We start from the raw sequence: 24682 nt of genomic DNA, 5'->3' as shown, positions 1-24682 counted from the left end.
CGGATCCGGAAGCAGCCACTCGCCAGACGGAAGACCCGCCCCGGCCTCCCGCGCGCCGCCAGCGCGGGCGGGTCCTACCTCAGGCTCCGCCCTTCCCCTTTTCCTGAGGGAAAGGATGGGCTGGTCTGGCGCAGGCGCCCTAGTGGGCTGGTCCTCGCGCGGAGGTCCTTGGGTTGTGGGTGCTGGGTTCTCGCTACGCCGGGGGTCCTCCACCTGTGTTCCCGGCCGCCCTGGAGACCTTAGTACCCGCACACAAGTCAGGGTGTTGACATCTCACGCCAAGACTCGGATGCTAGTGTAAGAATCCTGTGTCTTCAGATTCTAATCCAAATACATACTTAATGCGGATGCAATACTATTTGCCATGTGTTTAAAAAAAAAAAATCAAAAGCATCTACAAGACCTATCTCAACAAGAACTGAACCTATTTTGGTCAACCGTTAGACCAACAACAAAAAAGGGAAATCCCAAACTGAACCCAACCTAGCAAAAATGTCGCTGCTTTTGAGACTGAACTTTCAACGGAAATACTTTCAAACCTGAGGCTGCCTTTTCCAAGTGATCCCATGGCCACACTGCATTGACTGTGATTTGAAGCTTTTAGCTTCAAAAATCCTCTGCCCTCTGGAGATGTCTCTGATGACTTGGTTGCCAACACAATGCTGCTGAAAATAATTTTTGTTTTTGGCTCTCAGATCAGATTATACAGTTGGAATAAAACGCCTTTCAGATTTTGAGTCTCAACCCCAGTGCAATGTGTAAAAGTGGTATTGCTTAAGAATTTTGAGCACAGTTTTCTTACAAAGTCATACAGGATGCATTCAACCTGATAGAAGCAATTTGGATATGGTTCTCCAAATAACTCCCACCAAAGATTAGGGATGCCTCTTTCCATGCCCTGTTGATTTATCTACATGTATCCACAAATTTAAAAATACAAATACTTTAGACTCATCAATTCTGCTTTCAGAAATTTATTCTAAGGAACAGGTTAAAAATGAGCAAAATGATCCAGCTAAACTTTAATAATCACAACACTAGTTATAGACTAGAAGACAGTGTAATTGACTGAGTCACTTACAATGGCACACTTTACAACCAATCAAAAAGTTGGTATGCAATATTGAGTTCTTGCCACTTTCCACCACCACCAGAATGGAGAAAACAGCAAACCCATTCAGGTAGGAATATAAATGAAAGCAACATTTCTAGAAGACCATGTTCAACTTAAAGTGAAAAGTTTTAAATAGGCATACTCTTAAACCTACATGCAGGAGTATATACAAAGGAAATAATCAGAGTGGTGAAAAAAGATAAATCTATAAGAGTGTTCATCAAAGTGCAGTTTATAATAGAAAAGCACTGGAATAAATCCAAATTCCAAGAAGAAGAGCAGTTATGGTACACCCTTGCAATGAAACCTGATGCAGCCATTACAAAAATGGGGGGTTAGGCAGGAGCACATTCCTCTCTTATCTTCCATGATATCTAGTTTTTCTAGAAAAATTCGAGTTTTTCTCTATCTTACTAGCCCTCGATCTCAGTATCAGTTTCTAGACTCTCCCCTCCAAAAGCATAATTCTGCTCTTGTCATGTCACCCCACATTCTCTCAGGAGATAACCACATGCATTGCTATCACTTTGCATACTATCTGTGGGCTGACAACTCCCAAATGTATCTCTGCAGCACAGACTTTTTCTCTTGGACGACTCGAAAGCATCTCAAATTTCTGAAAGCAAACTGTTGATATTTCTCCTAAAATTTGTTTCCCACTACCTCTCTTCATTCATTTAAGTAGCACACAATCCACCCATTTGTCCATATCTAAAACATGAGGGTCAACCTTTATTCCGTGTCCAGAATATATCTGGGCTGCCTATAAATTAAAAAATAGAAACATGATATAGCATATGAACATGCAATATTAAATATGCAATTAACTGGACAGGAACCCAAATTGCCAATAAACATAGAAAAAGACACACAACTTTCACCAGGGGCAGGTAAAGGCAAATTAAACAATGAAATATCATTTCAAAGTGTCATTTTTGCAAAATTAGTCTTTCATACCAAGTGTGGTTGGGGATGTGGAGGAAAAGGAGCTATCATACATCACTAAAGAGCTCTTTAGTGATATTGAGTAAAGTCAAATGACGCATACCCAAGATCCAGTAATTTAATCTCCATTGAGGTTTTCTTTAGGCACTTCCAGATGTGCCCAAGGATACATATATATGTGTATGTCTACATGTCTTCTCATGAACACTGAAAACAACACAGCATAGGTCGCAGAGGTTTTTTGATGGTAGTAACAAAATAATAATTGCAGGGGCGCTTAGGTGGTTCAGTCGGTTAAGCATTCAACTTCGGTTCAGGTCATGATATTACGGTTCATGAGTTCGAGCCCCGCGTAGGGCTCTGTGCTGACAGCTCAGACCCTGGAGCCTGCTTCAGATTCTGTGTCTCCCTCTCTCTCTACTCCTTGCCCACTCATCCTCTGTCTCTCTCCCTCTCAAAAATAAATGAACATTAAAATAATAATAATAATTGCAATGTTTACTGAGCACTGTGTCAATTCCACTCCTTCACCCTGTTCTGTGCTTTCACAAATATTAATTCACTCAATCCTCATTACAAATTTACAAGCTAAGTGCTGTAATTATCCTATTTTATAGTTGCAAACATAGAGGCAAAGAGAGCTTTTCAAATAAATACCTCACCTAAGGCCACACAACCTGCTGTATCTGGGGGCAGGATTTTTTTCCCACGTCATCTTTCATTGCTATCTATGTTTTTATGACAGCTTTATTGAGATCATTTATACACCATAAAACTCATTCTAAAATTATTTTCAAATGTACAAATTACTGGTTTTTAGATACACAGAGTTGGGCCACCATCACCACTATCTGATATTTTTTTAATGTTCATTTATTTATTTTGAGAGAGAGAGAGAGAGCACCAGCAGGGGAGGGGCAGAGGGAGAGAGGGAGAGGGAGAATCCCAAGAATGCTCTGTGCTTTCAGCACACAGCCAGACACGGGGCTCAATCTCACAAACCGTGAAATCATGGCCTGAGCCGAAATCAAGAGTAAGACTCTCAATGGACTGAGCCACCCAGGTGCCCCAACGCTACCTGATTTTAGAACACTTTTGGTCACCCCCAAAAGAGATTCCTCTGGGGCTGGATTCCTTTTGGACTCCCTTATTTATTACATCAATAGGGAAATAAACATATTACATATGCAAATGAGTATTATAAAACTGTTATTATGATTCAACTAGATTCAAGGTGCTGCAGCTGTCCGCTTTGCCTATTGTGCAGAACCATCTATAAACAAAGGCCAAGTCTTCCCTCTCTCTGTGTAAGCTCTGGCCATAGAGAACTCCCCCCATGAAGCCATACATGCAGGCTTGCAGAGAGAAGGTATTATAGCAAAAGTGGAAGCCATGTGCATTCGAGCCATTTCTTCATGGAATCTGTACATTCAGGGCCTACTTGGGCATGATCTTTCATTTGTTGATGGAGTGCTTCTGCACACACCCAACTTTGTGGCTTAGTGGGTCAGGTAACACCCATTTCATGAAAAGCAGCTTAGGTTACATGGTAATGTGATGGCCCATACTTAAGCATTCAGTCTCTACTAAGGCCCAGTACCAGGCCAAAAGATATTTCTCAAAATGAAAGTAGTTAACTGAAGATGAAAGCAGGAGGGCCAGTTGGGTCTTATGATGGGTCAGCCCTTCCAATGCATTTAGAACAAAATTCAGACTCCTCTGCATGGCTTACAAGGCCTTTCAAGAGTTACTCCGCCTTCCTTGCCAGTCTCTGCTTGGACCACTCTCACAGTAGACTATGGGATGACACTGGTGAATGAACAGAAATGTAAGACCCATGACTTAAGCATTCATGAGAGAGTGCCAGAGCATAGGTGGAAATTGTTCTTGAGGTTACAGCCTCTACAGCAGTGATAGAGTCACACAAGAAGGAGGACAGAAATCTCACTGACTTAACAATTGTTGGCCATTGGCTGCATAGTTGGCCCCTTCATCCACCTTCTCCACCTATACTGCAGGTGCATTATGGCTTTTCCCTCACAGTGAAGCAAAGACAAACTCTCTAAAGAGATGGAAACTTCTTCGTGGCAAGAATGGGTTTTCTCAAAGTTGATTACAAGAATGCAAGGCAATATTGTGTGTATCTCTGTTGCCACGTCATGCATGGACTATCAGTGCTTTTTGCTACTAGAGTCACATGCATCTTTCAATTTAATCCAAACTAGAAAAACAATTCCAGAAACCATGGAACAAAACAGTTCACATTCCAGAGTAGAACTTCCTCTTTTGGGTAGTGTAGGTGTGTGTCTGTCTGTATTTGTCCACTTGTGTACGTAGGTGTGTGCACAAATTTCCAACCCAGTCTCTCCTCTACCAATCCCAGTATCAAGCTCCCTAATGTGAATGAAGCTTTCCCATCAATATCCACATGAACTTCAAAGTCAGTTCTCTCAATTGGAGGAGGATCAGGATCATCAGAGGAAGCCTCCACTACTACCTTTATTAATCATCATGTTATATATTATGGTTACCCAACACAGGTACTATAAACCTCAATAGTAAAAATTTAATGGCATTTCCATACATGTTTGGGAGTAATAAGATGGAAAACGTAGAAATAACTCATTTATATAGTGGGTAATTAAAACCAGCTGGATGGATCAACAAAGAGAGATTTCAGAATATTATACAAGGTAACTAATACTGAGTTTAGTATGCTGTGTAAAACTGTGGTGTATACGTTTTATCTTCTTCCCTGAGGACTCATTCATCGGATGGTAAGGAAATTGTACCAGTGTTGTATTCTCCCAATTTCTACATTGTTTCTAATTCCTTTATTTCTATTATAGCTTTAGGCACCCTGTAGGTATCTGGTAATTATCAATGGGAGTGAGAGCTTGGAAAATGGCCCCACACCATACAAGTTGCCCTTCAAGATGGCGTCCAATGATCTCTGCTGCCTGGTCTTCATAGTCTTTTCAAGTTCCCTCTCACATTGTACTAAGGTCGGTCTGTAGGATCACTAGCACACAGAGAATAGATGATATGAAACTTCATTAGTTTAAAACACACTGTGGCTTCCATCTTGCTCTCTCTCCTTCATCTCTCACTCGGGGGAAACAAGCTGGCATGTTGTGACCAGCCATAATACTGAGGCCCAACTGATGAGGAACTGAGGCCTTCCAACAATACAGAAGTGCACTTGGAGCAGATTCTTCATCCCCAGTAGATGGGATACTGCCATCGTTTTTTTTTTTTTTTTAATTTTTTAACGTTTATTCATTTTTTGAGAGACAGAGACAGTGTGAGTGGGGGAGGAACAGAGAGGGAGACACAGAATCTGAAGCAGGCTCCAGGCTCTGAACTGACAGCACAGAGCCCAACGCGGGGCTCGAACCCACAAACTTGAGATCATGACCTGAGCCAAAGTTGGACGCCTAACCGACTGAGCCACCCAGGCGCCCCTGCCATCTTTTTTTTTTTTTCCAGACTTTTAAAAAAAGTTTGCTTATTTATTTTGAGAGGGTAGAGGGGCCAAAGAGGGGGAGGCTCACGGAGAGAGGGAGAGGATCCCAAGCAGGCTCCACAGGAGCCTGATGCAAGGCTCGAACCCACGAAACGTGAGATCATGACCTAAGCTGAAGAGTCAGATGCTTAACTGACTGAGCCACCCAGGCGCCCTTTAAAGACTATTTTTAAGTAATCTCCATACCCAACATGGAATTCGAACTCACAACCCCGAGATCAAGAGTTGCACGCTCCACCACCTGGGCAAGCCAGATGCCTTGGAATGCTCCCATCTTGAGATGGCAGGTGACTACTGCCCAGGACAACTGCTTGTCTGCAACCCAAAAAGGGACTGAGCCAGAACTACCAAACTACACTGCTCTCAGATTCCTGACCCTCAGAAATGGTGGGGAAAAATGTATGTTTTCATGGGGATAATTTGTTACACAGCAACAACGAATACATATGCTAAACTAGACTTCTAGCATCTTATCAGGGTGAGGAATGCCCTAAACACCTCTTGAAAATTCTGTTTATCTGGGGTGCCTGACTGGCTCAGTCATAGAACATGTGACTCTTGATCTTAGGGTTGTGAGTTTGAGTCCCATGTTGGGTATAGAGATTACTTAAAAATAAAATCTTAAAAAAATTGTTGAGCTGGTTTGCTACCAAGCAACGGTTGTGACGTCATCAGGATTAGAACTCTAACTTACTGGGATCTTTCCAACCACTTGACAGAAGTCCCAAAGAAAAGGGGACTTTTCAGGTGACTACATCTATTTCTACTTTCTTCTTTACTTTCCTAAATAAAGTGAGTAACCTAGGGATCTTCAAATCAAAATTGGTTCTTACATTCCTCACGTCAACTGATATATTTTCAATGGCAACTTAAAGTGGTTATTGCCAATTAGAGTGGATCCCATTTCCCACTGAAAATCCCATTTCAATCCTGGGACTTATGTCTTTTGGTTTGAGGGCCTCAGCCCCAGGGCAATGTGCAAGAGATGGGTTTTTTCTTTTTAACAATTTTTAAAAAAGGCTTCTGAAACTGTTATGTATAAGATTTTAGCACATCATTCATAATATTAAAATGAATAACTTTGTAAGTAAAAAATCCCCATTTTATAAGTTCTGCTATAAAATATTTCAACTGAAGGGTGCCTAGGTGGCTTAGCTTGTTAAGCAGTGACTTAGCTCAGGTCATGATCTTGCAGTTCATGAGTTCGAGCCCCACATTGGGCTCCAGGATGACAGTGCAGAGCCTCATGGCACCCTCTCTCTCTCTCAAAACAAATAAATAAACTTTTAAAATATATTTCAACTAAAAATATCAGGATGCATATTTGAAAAAGCAGATATTAACAGCTTTTGGTTTTCATCCAATAAGCTACGTAATGTCGACCTAGAACAGGTGTAAAGTTTTGTAAGCTCCTTGAGACTAAACAATGAAATACTGCACTGTTTCAAATGTCTTTTAATGTCCTTTTTGGGGATTCCCCAAGAATATTTTTATATTCATATTCTCATAACCCCCAATTCTTCACCCTTTAATGGTGCATTTTATCTCCCAAATTATTCAAATGCCACGTATAATGGACTGGGCGCTCAAAGGATAAAAAAAGTAATTTTTAGTGGTGGTTGAGCGCCCAACTCTTGATATCAGCTCAGGTCATGGTCCTAGGGTCATGGGGTCGAGCCCCATGTCTGGCTCCGTGCTGAGTGTGGGGCCTGCTTGGGATTCTCTTTCTCCCTCTGCCCCTCTCCCCCCACTCTCTCTTTCTAAATAAATTTAAAAAACAGGAATTTTTAGTCACTTTAAAATTATTATATAAGGAACATATACATGTTTTTCTGACTACATCCCTGTCCAAAAACCAGGAGAGAGAATAAATTTCTATTTTACCATAACTGCCATAAATCCCTGCCCCCTTCCCTCCCCTGGTCACTGTATCAGTTTAGTATAGCTTATTCAGTTTTTCTTCTATTCGCTTACCATTGATGTCTACCACACTAAAGCAGCACTGTTTTGAGGGGCTGGTTTTGCCTAAAAAAATGACGAAATACATATTGTTCTGCAACGTGCATTTTGCTCTCCATTCCAAAATATGTCCTGGGGGAACTTCCCACGTTAGGACAACAGTATTCCATAACTGGATAGTCCGTGGTTAATTGAGCCATCCCCCAAGCTGCAGGGGAATTAGGCCTCTCCAATATGTCCATAATACAGACAACTTGAAAAACAACATCTGTATCCATTTCAACGTTTACAGGGACTTCTGCCGCTACCAGCTGTGATTTTAAACACAGTATTTAACCTGTGCCCCAGTTCCTTTGTCAAGAAGATTCTGCTACCACGTAACTTTCTGGGATCGCGGTGAGAACTAAACCCACTGACATATTTTCGGCCAACTCTTTATCACCCAGTAGCGTTATTTTCTTTGATTAGGTCTGCTCCTTTAGTCTTGGCTCCTGGGAGACTGGATTCTAGCTGCCGTGCGCTAAGTATCATCTTCCAAATCAGAGTAACTCTGAGCCTGTTGGGAGTGTCTGCCTCTGACATCCTTTACTCTCCTGCTTTAAGGTGAGATTTTCTGACGGTTACAGCTTCTTTTCAACGGTTAACTGAGGTGTGCCGCACACACATCTTCCAACACCCCGCTCTTGGTCCACAAGCCGTTCCCTCTACAAGAATAGCCAAGTTGACCCCTAGCCAACACGCCTGGGGTCCCAGCCCTTCCCCCCGGGGCCGGGAATACTTCCTACCACCGCCCGCCCAGAGCCAGCCCGCCAGCCCGCCAGCCCGCCAGCCCGCCAGCCCGCCAGCCCGCCAGCCCGCCAGCCCGCCAGCCCGCCAGCCCGCCAGCCCAGCGCCGCCGCACTCGGACCTCGCGCCTTTCGCCACCGGATCCGGAAGTAGCCCCACGCAAGGCGGAAGACCCGCCCGGCCTCCCGCGCGCCGCTGGCGGGGGCGGGCCCTTCCGCAGGCTCCGCCCTTCGCCTCTCCTGGGAGGTAAGGATGGGCTCGTTCTGCAGAGGCGCAACCCACGCGCAGGCGCTCTGGTGGGCTGGTCTCGCGTTGAGGCCCAAGGGGCATGGACTCTGGGTTCCTGCCACGGCCGGGGGTCCCCAACCTGAGGTCCCGGCCGCCCCTCTCGGCGGTCCTCGAGAAGGTCTAGAGTTCCGGCTGGCCATTACACCCAGTCTCGGGTTTTCTCCCCTCCCCTGAAGTAAGCAATTTATAAATTGAGCGTCCTGATTTTTATTTCATTAGCAAACGCACATATATAAACAAGTTGGGGATCAGTACGTAAAATGCCATATTGTAAGACAGTAAAACATAAACTCCAGGTAATAATGCAAGGATATATGCGTGTGTGTGTGTGTACACATATACATATGCATGTATGTAAATGCATAAAATATAGATAATTTTATACATATAAAACGTGTATATGATTGTATTTATATACACACAAATCCCAATAAATATATTTGCTTACATACTGTCTATGTAACTCCAGTATGTAGATATTCCAAGATTTTTTTATGTTTAAGTAATCTCTACACCCAACACGGGGCATTAACTCACAACCCCTAACCCAGAGCCACATACTCCACAGTTGAGCAAGCCAGGCGCCCCAGGCTGTACAAATATATTTATATATATATATACACATATATTTTTAAAGTTTATTTATTTATGTTGAGAGAGAGTGCACGCCAGCAGGGGAGGGGCAGAGGGAGAGGGAGAGAGAATCCCAAGTAAGCTCTGTGCAGTTAACACAGAGCCCAACTCGAGGGTCAATCCAAGGAACTGTGAGATCACAACCTGAACAGAAACCAAGAATCCAAGGCTTAACCCACTGAGCCACCCAGATGCCTCTATATTTTTATGCTTATTTGTACATCCACATAACCCCACAGAAAATACATATTATTTAGGGTTTGTGTTTTTATTGCCTCACAAGGTGCAACTTTACGTATTGTTCTGCGACTCACTTTTTTCTCTGGTTCTTTGAGAACCCTCTGCCTTGAAGTAGGTCTATTCTTCATTGTTTTCAGTTTGTTTCATGGTGTCTCTCAGTCAGCTTATTCAGAGCTGTTGGGCGAGTCATTAGGCTACAGTAGGAAATATTTGGGGATCTCTGGCAAGGCTAGATTTGTACTGATGGGTTAACCTAGTTACTTAACCTCCTACCTCATTTTCCTGAGTGTAAAACAGGGTTATTAACAGTACCAAACTCCCCACCAGGGAAACTCTGAGTCCAAGGAGTAGTCTCTCCTTTGGTCTTCTTTTTTTATCCGGGCTTACTCTGGGATATTTTTCTGACCTGAGTTAGCCACTGGGCCTCCAAACCCTCAGCCGGACCTGTGCTGTTCCACCTGTGTTCCACACTGCCTGCCCAACCCCCATTTCGCCTGGTTCTTTCCTACTCACCTTTCTCAGGTCCTCTTAACATCCCTCTCCTCTCCTCACCTAATAGTGCAAGAATTCTGCTGTCTAACTGACCCATCATTTTTTCTCACTTGTGTGCAAACTCATAAAGAGGACCCTGCAATTAAACGCGTAAATGAATGATTTTATTGCTCAGATGAACACTTAAAACATTTTAATGTCTGGAATGACTCCTTCCAATAAGTTCTTAACATGAAAGTGTAAGGACATATTTATAAAAAGGAACTTCAGATTACTCAGTACATACTCATGACTGCTAGCTGTTTAAAGTAGGTCCTCCCGGAGCAAACATATCAAACTTGCTGGCCAGAAATCCTAGAACCAACCTCTCAAATTTTACAGTGCAGAAATAAATTTTTTTATTGTACATCACCTTTTTTTTTTTAATGTTTATTCTGAGAGAGTGTGCATGCAAGTGCCCAAGTGGGGGAGGAGCAGAGAGAGGGGGAGAGAGAATCCCAAGCAGGCTCTGTGCTCTCAACACAGAGCTCGACTTGGGACTCGGGGCTGGACCCCACAAACCATGAGATCATGACCTGAGCCAAACTCAAGAGTTGGACGCCCAGCCCACTCAGCCACCAAGGCACCCCTTTTGTTTATCATCTTTTATAACTACCTCAAAGCATTTTCTCTGTTATGCTCACTAATGCCTTAAGGGTGCACTTTTCTAGAGTCAAACACATGCCTTCTCAAAACAAAATGTTTATTAATATCATTACGCAAGGAATAGGTAAACCCTTCTGGGAAAATATATATAAAACATTCCGTGTGAGTCACGTTCCATTTGACTAGACTCTGTCCCATCTTCCCCCTTTGGAGAATTAAGTGCTTTTCACTTTCTGTTTGCCCAAATCTTTTTCTATTCATTTACATGCACAGACATGTTCCCATAGAAAGCATATAATAGTTTGGACTTTAGTTTTGGGATTCTTACCACATGTTGTATGTATTGTTCTAAAACTTGCTTTTTTCAGTAAATGATTTGACTTCAAGAACTTGTTTATTCTTGCGTTTTAAATACTAACATACAGAGCTTCTATAACAGGACACAGATGAAGAATATTTTCAGATCTCCCAGCAGTGATGGGAGATGTATTGCCCATGATACTCCCTTTCTGACTACTCTCCACCCCATTTATTTGCCTGGTGGTTTTATTTGTTTTTAAGCCATTTCCTTTTAGTTTTTTGGTACCTATAAAAGGGACATCTAATTCTCCCTTCCTCAAAGTGTTTTTGAATATAATTAATGAGTTAGCATGTGTAGTTCATATAGATTATATAGAAGATATACCTGGTATACAATAATATCACAATAGTGATACTATTAATATATTCTTTTATTAGCTCTAATGTATTTATTACCTTATTACCCCATAAGCAGTTATGTCCAGGAGACTTCATCTCACCACAGACACTCATGGCCAATGTTGAGATCAGAGAAACCACTCTGGTAACAGCAAAACCTCTGTATTCCTCCTTATTTGTACTAAGCTGAGATATTTTCCAGAGAGAGATGTGGATTTGCTGCAACAACTCTTTAAGATCATCTACACTCTGAGCTCTCTCTTCCCTCACTGTCTTTCATTTCAGCCTTTGCATATGCTGTCGTGCCCACCTAAGAAAATCCCCATCGCAAGCCCCCATTTTCAGTCTTACAGTAAATCTGTGCACACACAGTTCAACGCTGAGGAATATATGTCCTGACACTAATTGTGAGATCATGAGCAAAGTAATTAACTTCTAATCTGTAAAATGGAAATGCTAATTATACCTACTTCATAGTCATGTTGTAAATGAGTTAACAAATCATATAGAAGAGGTGCCTGGGGCACAGGAAACTCTCAACTGTTTGCTAGTATTAATAACTGTTCCTAACAATGTCTTCCTCTTTGCTCCTAGGAGGCTGATCCTTCTTGCCACCACTGGCTGATGTCCCTCAAGCCAGATATTCTGATCCTGATGGTAGCATCTCCTCATTGGCCTTTCGCCATTAGAATCTAGGCAGAAAGATTTCTTCTCCAAGTGTTTAATTTTGTATCTTCCTCATTCATCAAGGTGAGTTAAACCTTATGTTTTCCGTCTCCCCGGTTCTCTCCTCACCCCTGCACCTGTCCTTGAAACCAAAGAACACGAATGTTGGGTGTAAGTCATGCAGCCACAGGAGGAAACAAAACCTGAGACTTGGAAGGAAGAAATCTCTTCTACTCACAGGTTCCAGAGAGGGGGTCACCACATACCATGCAGAGCCACAGGGGAAGCACCAGGTTTTGGTCAGGTGGCAGAAGACAGGGGTGAGGGGGAGAGCCTGAGTCAGAACTTTTACTGGGGCTTCCACTCTATTTAGAGTAAGTGGTTTAGGATTGGCTAGTTGGAATCATTCCAGCAGGCTTTGGGCTATAGGGTTGGCTTGGCACCTGGCCCTGGGATGATTTTAGGGGCAAGGAAATATTGGCTTGTATGTGACCATTCGATATGGAGGTGGCTGGGTCTGTATACTTGGGATTGGTTGGTTTATACTGATTGATGGAGCCCTTTGCTATCTCTAAGAACTGGCTAGCCAAGGCCTGGGAGGGACAGTCTCTGCTGGCCAGCAAGCTTGTTAAAACGTCAAGACATCATAAGATACAGAAAATTTAAAAACAGATTAATAAGTGCAAATCTGGTTCCTTCTGCCCAGAACACTCCCCTGCCCCAGCCCCTGCCTCATCTGATTTTCTTTTTCTTTTTTAAAAATATTTATTTATATTTGAGAGAGAGACACACACAGAATGTGAGCAGGGGAGGGGCAGAGAGACAGAGACAGAATCTGAAGCAGGCTCCAGGCTCCGAGCTGTGAGCTGTCAGCACAGAGCCCGACGCAGGGCTCAAACTCATGAGCAGTGAGATCATGACCTGAGCCAAAGTCAGATGCTCAGCCGACTGAGCCACCCAGATGCTTCCTGATTTTCTATTACTTATTCTTTAGGTCTGTAATGAAATGTGACCTGTTGCATTTGTACATAACATACTACCTCCTTCCCTTTATTAGTTTGCTAAGGCTGCCATAACATATCACCACAGCCTGGGACACTTAAACAGCAGAAATGAATCTTCTCCCAGTTCTGGATGCTGGAAGTCCAAGATTAGAGTGTGAACAGGGTTGGTTCCTCCGTGACTGTGAGGGAGGGTCTGAGTCCATGCCCCTCTCCTGGCTTCTGGTGGCCTGCTGGCCATCACTGGCATTCCCTTGGCCTGTAAAAGCATCACCCCAATCCCTGCCTTCACTTTCACGTGGTGTTCTCCCTGCATGTGTGCATCTGGGTCCAAATTTCCCTTTCTAATAAGGACACTGTCATTGGATTAAGGCCCTCTTTAAGGACCTCATTTTTTTTTTTAGATTTTTTTTTTTTTTTTTGAGAGAGAGAAAGAGGAGGGGAAGGGCACAGGGATAGGGATAGAGAGAGAATCTCAATCAGGCTCTATGCCCAGCATGGAGTCGGGCCTTCAACTGACTGAGCCACCCAGGCACCCCAAGGACATCATTTTTTTTTAACTCGATTACTTCTATAAAGACCCTGTCTCCAAACAAGATCCCATTCTTAGGCAGTGGGAGTTAGGGCACCAACATTTTGGGAGGACACAATTCAGCCCAGAGCACCACCCTCACAGCTCTCCTGTCATCTGCCTATGTTAGTGCCCCCCACTCTGTACTTCCCTAGTGCTTGTACCCACCCCCGAGAGCCCTTAGTACACTTTATTGTAGATATTACTTTTTTGAAGCAAATTCCACTTCTTTCCTCCCCAAATACATCTCTGGGCTCCTCATTTGTCTCTGTATCATACACACTCTTGCATGCTCAAGGGACACGCCCAAATGGAAAATTGATGAATGAATGGAAGAATGAGCTGTTGAGGGAAAGGGAAGAGAAGGCCAGAGTACATAGCTGTACTCATAATTTAATGTGTTACTTGCCTAGACAACATTTACAACAGTCTCACTAACTTCCAGAAAGAATCCTCTTGTAATTCATTACACTACACCTGTAACCCAATTAAAAGGTATTGTATATTGGGGCACATCAGTGGCTCGGTCAGTTAAGTATCTGACTTGGTTTCAGCTCAGGTCACGATCTCACAGTTCGTGAGTGCAAGCCCCACATCAGACTCTGCACTGACAGTGTGGAGCCTGCTTGGGATTCTCTCTCTCCCCTTCTCTCTGTCCCTCTCCTGCTCTTGCTCTATCTCAAAATAAATAAACATTTTCTTAGACAGGTCTTATATATTTAGTTTATAAGCAATGTATTATGTTCCAGGAAGAATCCGTTCGCAATCAGTCTCATCACAGTTATAATCCAACCACATGGTACCAGTTCAATATTGAGTTAGAACCCCATCATTTAGCAAGTCTCCCTTGGTTATGTTTGGTCATGTTCTTCATTTACATCCTGTAAGTTATTTCAATTTGTTATTTATTATTTGCTATTTTGTCTTCAGCTACTGTGATGAGAGTCACTGCTCATAACATGCTCTAAGTTGTTCTTATTAATTCATGGAGAACAGTTGGCTTACATATGTATCTTTTTTAATCAGCCAATCTTTTATACTCTGACCAGGCTTCTATTGATTATATTGATTCTCTCTCTCTCTCTCTCTCTCTCTCTCTCTCTCTCTCTCTCATCTTATTTTATTCTTGTGTTTCTTCATTGGTCCAAAACACAAGAACTGCATTTAATCATTATGGCAATAACACACATTATGGCTTTGTTCCTGGTAGATATAAATTATTTTAAATTTGAGATGTTATATGGTTCTTTGTGTTTTTCCTCCTTCATTTGAAAGCTCATTCCATTATACATCACTGCTCTTTTGTCTACTTTTGTCTTCTGACTCCCTTGTCATCTCCTTATGTTCATGGGAAGGACACAGTCTCCAACTGTGTTTTGTCCATCCTCCTCCTCAATTGATTGCTCTCAATTCCAACATCTGTGTGGATGACAGAACAATGCAAAGTCACCTTGATATATAGTTTTCACCATTTTCCCAAGAAAGTGTGTGTGTGGGGGGAATGGAGTAGTAGAATAACCAAGAGACTGGGGATTAGTGCTTCTCAAACTCTCTGAAGACCTCCAGTGACCACGTTTCTCATATTTTCCATATGTAACACCACTTATATATTATGCCCAAACAAAAAATTGACATTAAAAAAACCTCTTAAGATTGATGTCAGCAAAAATGGTAGAGTAGGGACCTCCAGGGGCTGTCTCTCCCTATATCACTGAAAATCCTGGCAAAAACTGTCAGAATCAACTTTGTAAAAACTCTGGAAGCTAGTCACTGGTTTACAGTCACCAAGCAAATGCTTAACCATGAGAAAGACCACTGAAGCAGTCTTGGGTTCAGTTCTGGCCTTCTAACTTAGCCTTACCCCATCCAAGACCACAGCAACAGTCTTGAAGGCAGCCAGCATTCCCAATGTGCACATCTAGTCCAGGATTTCAGGAGACCTTGATCTGAAGGAATTCTGTTGGTCTTTTTTGACTTGCCTGTGGGTCCCCTGAAGGACTGACACAAGGGACATGCCTTTGTTCTTCCCAATCTAAAACTAAAACTCTCTCAGGGTGGAAAGATGGCCATGGCTACATGGAGGATGTTACTGGAAAAGAATGAAAACCAAATGGACAAGCCACCAACGGGGCAAAAAATAACTGTTGAGATAAACAATAGACAACGCTGGGGAGAAAAAGCTGTAAAGTGAGAAACTTTGGGGAAAAGGGCTTTGAAAAACTCTGTCATATACTGGGCAACCTAGAAATCCATGTGCATGGCCAGGGCAGGATGCATGCTCAGCAAAGACCTGGGAAGATCATAAGCTTTCACTGCTGGCTGGTCATTAGACTCTGCATAATCAGGATGTGAAGGCTGAGGCAGAGTTGTAAACAGCCTGGCTAATTGTTGAAGGAATGCCCCAACACAGAGCCAAACTGTAAGGAACTAGGGAGCCTTTTGTTCTTTCTTTTCTTTCTTTTTTTTAAAACAATACTCAACATATCCAATGTTTAAAAAAAAATTTAATGTTTATTTATTTTTGAGACAATGCGAGAGACAGAGTGCAAGCAGCGGAGGGGCAGACAGAGGGAGACACAGAATCTGAAGCGGGCTCCAGGCTGTGAGCTGTCAGCCCAGAGCCCGACATGGGGCTTGAACTCACAAACCATGAGATCATGACCTGAGCCAAAGTCAGACGCTTAACCGACTGAGCCACCCAGGCGCCCCTAAAAAATTTTTTTAAACAAAACAACAAACAACAAAACTCCACCCTCTACCTTTCAAATTTTCAAAAAATGAAAAAGATATTCTATGCTAATAATAGCCAAAAGAGAGCTGGAGTGGTTATATTAATATCGTGTAAAGTAGACTTTAAGTCAAAATTGTTACAAGAGACAAAGAGGGGTATTATATATTGATAAAAGGATGAATTCATTGAGAAGATATAAGAATTATATACATACCTCATAGAGCCCCCAAATAAATGAAGAAAAAGTTGACAGAACTGAATGGAGAAATAGTTCAACAATAATAGTTTGGAGACTTAAATACCTCACTTTTAATAATGAATAAAGTAACTAAACAAGATCAGCAGAAAAATAAAGGAAGTGAACAAAACTATAAGTCAGCATTCTCCAGGACAGACTGTATGTTTTTTTGTTTTTTGTTTTTGTTTTTGTTTTTTTTCAGAAAGCATGAGCAAGTGAGGGGCAGAGGGAAAGGGAGAGAGAATCTCAAGCAGGCTCCACACCGAGCGGAACCCTACACGAGGGGCTCAATCTCACAACTGTGAGGCTACAACCTGAACTAAAATTAAAAGTTGGACACTCAACCAACTGAGCCACCCAGGCACCCCAGGGCAGACTATATATGTTAAGTCACAATAAATTTAACAGAACTGGAATCACACAAAATATCTTCTCTGACCACAATAGAATGAAACAAGAAATCTGGAAGGAAAACTAGAGCATTCACCAAATATGTAAGTTAAACAATACATTTCTTTTAAATATATTTTTAAGTTCATTTATTATCATTTTTTTAAACTAATCTCTACACCCAACATGGGCTTGAACTTACGACTGCAAGATAAAGAGTTGCATGCTCTTCCTACTGAGCCAGCCAGGTGCCCTTTTTAAAAAATATATATATTTTAAATTTTATTTATAAACAACACATTCTTGTTTCTTTTTTTTAATGTTTACATTTATTTTTGAGACAGAAAGAGACAGAGCATGAGAGGGGGAGGAGCAGAGAGAGAGGGAGACACAGAATCTGAAGCAGGCTCCAGGCTCCGAGCTGTCAGCACAGAGCCCGATGCAGTGCTCGAACCCACACATGAGATCATGACCTGAGCCGAAGTTGCACAGGTTGCACAACTGAGCCACCCAGGCACCCCAATACATTCTTGTTTCTTTTGAGAGAAAGAGAGTGCGTGAGCGGGGGAGAGGGGCTGAGGCAGAAAGAGAGAGAATCCCATGCAGACTCCACACTCAATGTGGAGCTTCACATGGGGCACTATCCCCTGACCCTGGAGTCATGATGACCTGAGCCAAATTCAAGAGTTGGACACTCAGTCAACTGAGCCACCCAGGCACCCCTGAACAATACATTTTTAAACAACAATTTTGTCATAGAAGGAATCACAAAATAAATAAGAAAATACTGGGAGATGAGCAAAAACAATCAGAACTTATGACATGCAATGGAAAAAGAAACTTAGCGCTATAATGTCTATATTTAAAAGAAAGGTCTTGGGGCATCTGAGTGGTTCAGTGGGTTAAGCGTCCAACTCTTGATTTCGGCTCAGGTCATGATCTCATGGTTCATAAGTTTGAACCCTGCGTTGGGCTCTGTGCTGACAGTGTGGAGCCTGCTTGGGATTCTCTCTCTCCCTCCCTCTCTGCCCCTCCTCCCCCCTTTCTCTCAAAATAAATTAACTTTAAAATTTATATGTTAACAATAAAAAATATATATTTTTTTTATTTTGTTTTTTTATTTTTGAGAGAGAGGGCAGGGGAGGGGGGAGAGAGAGAGAGAGAGAGAGAGAATGAGTGAGATCATGACCTGAGCCAAAGTCAAAGTCAGACACTCGATCGATTGAGCCACTCAGGCACCCCTAAAAAAAAAAAACAAAAAACCAAAAACAAAACAAACTATATATATATATATATATATATATATATATATACACACACAAGTATATATGTATATATACAAGTATATATATACAAGTATATATGTATATATACAAGTATATATATACAAGTATATATGTATATACACAAGTATATATATATTTGTGTATATATATATATGTATATATATATATATATAAAGATCTCAAATTAATAGCTTATACTTTAAGGAACTAGAAAAAGAAGCACAAACTAAGTCCAAAGTTAGGAGAGGAAGGAAACATATAATGGTAGAAGTGAAAATAAATGAAATTGTGACTAGAACAATAGAGAAAATCAATAAAATCAAATTTGGTTATTTGAAAAGATTCATAAAACTGACAAACCTTTAGTTAGATTAAGGAAAAAAAGAGAATTCATTAATAAAATCAGAATTGAAAATGGGGATCTTACTACTGACCCTACAAAAGAAAAGTGTTTTAAGAGAATACTATGAATAATTATACACCAATGAAATACATAAATGGATGAAATGGACAAATTATTAGAAACATACAACCTCCCAAAACTGCCTCAAAAAGAAATAGAAAATCTGAGTTGAGTGTTTTTATAATGAAAGACTATTGGATTTTGTCAAAGGCTTTTCCTATATTAATTGACAAGATCATGTGGTTCTATTAATGTGGTATGTAACAATTTAGGAAGTTGAATCAATAATCCAAAACCTTCCAACATGGGGCACCTGGGTGGCTCAGTTGGTTAAGCATCTGCCTCTTGGTTTCGGCTCAGGTCATGATTTCATGGTTTGTAAGATTGAGCCCTGTGTCAGGCTCTGCACTGACAGTGTGGAGCCTGCTTGGAATTCTCTCTCTCCCTCTCTCTTCCCCTCCCCAGCTCATGCTCTCTCTTTCTCAAGATAAGTAAATAAACTTTGAAAAAATTTAAAACAAAACAAAACCTTCTAACAAGGAAAGTCCAGGACAAGATGGCCTCACCACTGAATTCTACAAAATATTTATAGAAGAATTAACACCAATACTTCTCAAACTCTTCGAAAAAATAGAAAAGGAGAAAACACTTTCTGTGTCATTTTACAAGGCCAACATTATCCTGATACTTAAGCCAGACAAAAACATCACAAGAAAACCGCAGACTGGGGGCACCTGGGTGACTCAGTCAGTTAAGCATCCAACTTTTTTTTTTTTTTCAACGTTTATTTATTTTTGGGACAGAGAGAGACAGAGCGTGAACGGGGGAGGGGCAGAGAGAGAGGGAGACACAGAATCGGAAACAGGCTCCAGGCTCCGAGCCATCAGCCCAGAGCCTGACGCGGGGCTCGAACTCACAGACCGCGAGATCGTGACCTGGTTGAAGTCAGACGCTTAACCGACTACGCCACCCAGGCGCCCCAAGCATCCAACTTTTGATTTCAGCTTAGGTCATAATCTCACAGTTTCATGAGTTCAAGCCCTGTATCAGGCTCTGTGCTGACCCCATGCATAGTCAGTCTGCTTGGGATTCTCTCACTCCTCTCTCTCTCTCTGCCCCTCCCCTGCTCACACTCTGTCTCTCTAAAATAAATAAACAGACTTAAAAAAAAAAAAAAAACCTGCAGGGGTGCCTGGGTGGCTCAGTCGGTTAAGCATCTGACTTTGGCTCGGGTCATGATCTCTTGGTTTGTGGGTTTGAGCCCCGCGTTGGGCTCTGTGCTGACAGCTCAGAGCCTGGAGCCTGCTTCGGATTCTGTGTCTCCCTCTCTCTCTGCCCCTCCCCAGCTTGGGTTCTGTCTCTGTCTCTCAAAACTAAATAAACATTTAAAAAAACAAAAAACAAAAACCCTGCAAACCAATATCCATTATGAATATAAATGGGAATATTCTCAACAGAAAACTCGCAAACCGAATCCAGCAGTATGTTACAATGATTAAACTTGTGACTGAGTAGGATTTATCTCAGGAATGCAAGGGTGGGTCAGCAAGCGGGAAAATCAATCAGTGCAATATACCACATTAAGAAAAGGAAGGTGAAAAGATTGCAATCTCCTGATCCTCTTAAATCATATAGAAAAATCATTTGACAAAATCTAACACCGTGTCATGATAAAAACACCCATCCGACAAACAATAGAAGGGAACACCCTTAATATTATAAAGGGAGTATAAAAAAAAATCCACACCAAAAGCACAAACAAAAAAGAAAAAATAAACTGGATTTCATTCAAATTTTATAACTTTTGTGCATTAAAGGACACTATCAAGAAAGTAAAGCAATCACCCCAGAGTGAGAGAAAATATTTCCAAATCATGTCTGAAAAGATTCTAGTAGCCAGCTTAAAGGACTCTTACAAGTCAACGATAAAAAGACAAATAACCCAATTTAAAAATTGACAAATGGCTTGAATTGACATTTCTTCAAAGGTGATATGCAATGGCTCATGAGCCTGTGAAAAGATGCTCGACATCATTAGGGAAATACAAAACCACAACGAGATGCCACTTCACGCCCACTAGGAAAAGCATAAAGAAAATAATACGTGTTGGCAAGGATGCAAAGAAATCAGAGCCCTCAAACGCTGCAGGTGGGAATATAAACTGGTGCAGTCACTGTGGAAAATGGCGTAATGGTTCCTCAATAAGTTGAACACAGATCTGACCACATGACCCAGAGATTCCACTCCTAGGTACACACACACCCAAAAGAATTGAAAAAAGGTGTTCAAACTAAAACTTGTACACAAGGGTCCTAGCTGCTCTGTTCATGACGCCCAAAAGGCAGGAAGAGCCCAAATGTCTATCAACAGAAGAACGGATGAATAAAATGTGTTGTGTCCGTATAATGGAATATGGTGCAGTCATAAAAGGGAATGAAATACTGATATATTCCACAGTGTGCACAGACCTGGAAAACATGCTACGTGAAAGAATCCAGATGTAAGAGATGAAGATATAAGAGAAGCCAGATACAATGGTTGCCAGGGGCTGGTGTATGGAGAAAACAGGGAGTGACTGCTTAATGTGCAGGAGGTTTCCACTTCAGGGTAGTGAAAAAAAATCCTGGAACTAGTAAGTGTTGATGGTTGCATAACATTGTGAATGTACCTAACGTCACTAAATTGCACACTTTAAAATGGTCAAAATGAGGGGCGCGTGGCTGGCTCGATCGGTGGAGTGTGCCACTCTTGACCTTGGGGTTGTGAGTTTGAGGTCCATGTTGGGTAGAGAGAGATTGATTCAAAATAAAAAATCTTTAAAATGGTCCAAATAAGAGGTTTTACGTTGTATTTTACCACCCTTTAAAAAAAAAAACAATGAAGTAAAAATTCCTGGGTACGCTCTATAAATACGATGATAGTCTCCAATGGAGCCATCTCTAAGGAGTTTCTGTTAAGTTATTGAATATCATGGAAACTCGAGATATAGTGCTTAAAGAGTTTTGGGGTTTCTTAAAGAGTTCTGCGGCTTGCTTTTATCACTGGATAATGTGCCTTATGGAACTTCTGCCCACTAGGTGATGTAGAGTAGTTTCTTTTTTAAACTGATGATTAGTATTCCACAGACCTTTACTATCCACTAGGCCAGTCACTGCCAACCTGAAATGTGGCTCATACCACATGTTAAGATGATAATATTTGGAGTGTTTTGGATTAAATCAAATATATTATTAAAATTAATCTCACTTAAAAAAACACCCTTTTTAAATGTGACTACTAGAAAATTTAGAAATACATATGTGGCTCACTTTATATTTTATTGGATAGCATTAGTCCCGACTGCTTATTCAGAGCCCACAAGAGTAGGTTGAAGACCAGAAAAGAAATCCGTGATCCCAGGCAGAGTCGGTCTGTGTTGTATTTCATGTATTTGCCGGGCCTCTCCTCCCTGATGTCCACATTTTGTAATTCTTACCAGATTTCTCCCTTCCCTTCATCTGAGCTGTATGTATTTCATGGTCTTAGACGTTCTCTCACTTAAGTTGTTTCTTGCAGTATTTTTTTTTTAATGTTTATTTATTGATTTTGAGAGAGAGAGAGAGAGAGAGAGAGAGAGCACGTGCACATGAGTCACGGAGGGGCAGAGACAGAGGGAGAGAATCCCAAGCTGACGCGGGGCTCAATCTCACAAACCGTGAGATCATGACCTGAGCCAAGTTCAAGAGTTGAATGCTTAGAGGTACCTGGGTGGCTCAGTCCGTTGAGCCTCTGACTCCAGATCAGGTTCGAGCCCCATGTCAGGCTCTGTGCTGACAGCTCGGAGCCTGGAGCCTGCTTGGGATTCTGTGTCTCCCTCTCTCTCTGCCCCTCCCCCGCTCACACTCTGTCTTTCTCTGTCTCTCAAAAATGAATACATGTTAAAGATTTTAAATTAGTTAAAATTAAATAAAATTTGAATCTAGTTCCTCCTCAGGCATACCATGCCACGTTTCAAGTAGTCCACGACTGCAGGTGACCAGTGGCCACTCTGTTAGCACAGGATTTTATCATCATTACAGAGAGTTCTCCAGGACAGAGTCGGCTTGGAGCTTTAAGAATGTGGATTCTGGGGCGCCTGGGTGGCTCAGTCGGTTAAGCGGCCGACTTGGGCTCAGGTCATGATCTCGCGGTCCGTGAGTTCTAGCCCCGCGTTGGGCTCTGTGCTGACAGCTCAGAGCCCACAGCCTGCTTCATATTCTGTGTCTCCCTCTCTCTGACCCTCCCCTGTTCGTGCTCTGTCTCTCCCTGTCTCAAAAATAAATAAACATTAAAAAAATTTTTTAAAAATGTGGATTCTTCCATTTATTAGCTTGTATGACCTTGAACCAGTTAACCTCTCTTTGCCTCACTTAACTCACCCATAAAATGGAAATGCTTATAATACCTACCTCATGGGGTAGTTGCAAGGATTGAATAAATCAACATGTGTAAATCTTTAGAAGTAATGTCTGGCACATAATAACCTCTGGTTAATGGTTAACAACTAGTAGTATTGTCTTTTGCAAACTCTGTGGAGACTTGAGTCTGTCGTCAGACATTGATTGTCATTCTTCCGAACAGAGAAACTTTTGGCCTTCTTCCTGGGGCATCTTTTGCCAAGTTCAGCCGTATGGTGAGAAGTTTTTCTGAGAGTTCTGACAAAGTTTCCTTCAAATACTCACCAGGGTGAGTTAGAATTAGGATTAGAAAAATAAGAAACACAGGGCACCTGGGTGACTCAGTAGGTTAAGCGTCCGACTCTTGATTTCGACTCAGGTCATGATCTCACTGTCATGAGATTGAGCCCTGCGTCAGGCTCCACGCCCCTTCCTTGCCTTTCCTCTCTCGACTCGCTCTTCCCATCTCTGTCTCTGAGTCTCTCTGCTCTGAATTGCCCCCACTAATTTCACCTTGCACGTTGCCACTCAATCTGCAGGGCTCAGTCTCGGTGGGCTGCAGGAAAGCCCACTCTGAAGTTCCTTTCCTACTTCAGCTCAGGTCATGATCTCACGGTTTGTGGGTTTGAGCCCCTTTTTGGGCTCTGTGCTGACAGCTTGGAGCCTGCTTCAGATTCTGTGTCTCCCTCTCACTACGCCCGTCCCCCAGTCACACTCTCTCTCAAAAATAAATAAACATTAAAAAATTAAAAAAATAAATTTATTTTGATCTTCATACTATAGGTATCTTATTGAGTTCTGGAAAGAATTCTTTGGGATCAGTCATGTTGTACTTATAATCTTTAAAAACTGAAGTACACTCAGAAAATCTTTTCATTCGGAAAATCTTTCTTTAGGACCCTTGATCATAAGTTTTAGGCCCTGCACATTTTTCAAGTTTATTATTTATTCCTTAGCATTTTAAAGCCTTAGCTTTAGCTAAGGAATTAGCTGTTCCTTAGCATTTTAAAGCCTTAGCCTAACCCTAACCCCATGATTATGTTTGTTATTTTTCTAATTAGATATTGCTAGTATATAGATTCCGGTTGGCTTTTTTACCGTGGTAAAATGGTACACAAAATTTATCAGGGTGCCTGGGTGGCTCAGTCGGTTAAGCATCCGACTCTTGATTTCAGCCAGGCTTGTGGAAATGGGTCACACTAAGCCCGCGGAGCCGCGTGTGGAGCCTGCCTGGGATTCTCATTCTCACTCTCTCTCTGCCCCTCCTTCCCCCCCTAAATAAATAATAAATAAACAAAAAATATTCATCATTGTAACCATTTTCAAGTGTACAATTCCATGGCATTAAGTAAATTCACATTCAATTGATTTTTTTATATTCATGTTTTAATCAGCCAGTTTTCTGAAAACTCTTCAGAGTTTCACATATTTTCTCTTTTTTTCAAGTTGCGGTATACAGATGAAGATACGTCTTCTCCATTCTGATTGAAATATCTTGTGGGTTTTTTTGGGTGGGGGGCAAACTTCCAGGACTGTGTTTAATCATTGTTTAGGATAACATGCATTCATGTTCATGAATTGGACAGGTGTTTATTTCCATTGTAAATCTAGGAAGTGAGATTTTTCCTTATAGTCTCAACCAGCCAGTTAGAC

At 41.7% G+C, this 24682-nt stretch overlaps 1 protein-coding gene across 2 annotated transcripts in view; it reads left to right on the top strand.

Moving 5' to 3' along the window:
* The first annotated feature begins 8505 nt into the window (after nt 1-8505).
* The window catches only part of USP42 (ubiquitin specific peptidase 42), a 71814-nt gene continuing 55637 nt past the window's right edge, over nt 8506-24682 (top strand). Inside the window, exons 1-2 of one of the 2 annotated variants that reach the window (XM_047838773.1) lie at nt 8506-8576; nt 11922-12077. The gene's annotated coding sequence lies outside the window, so the exon portion shown is untranslated. Of the gene's footprint in view, nt 8577-8646; nt 8794-11921; nt 12078-24682 lie in introns of those variants that run through there. The other variant, XM_047838772.1, reaches the window with a different exon arrangement.

This window comes from Prionailurus viverrinus, chromosome E3, assembly GCF_022837055.1.
Source record: "Prionailurus viverrinus isolate Anna chromosome E3, UM_Priviv_1.0, whole genome shotgun sequence".
Lineage (NCBI taxonomy): Eukaryota > Metazoa > Chordata > Mammalia > Carnivora > Felidae > Prionailurus > Prionailurus viverrinus.
The sequence above is the reverse complement of the archived record's forward strand: the minus strand, read 5'-3'. Positions and strand labels throughout refer to the sequence as shown.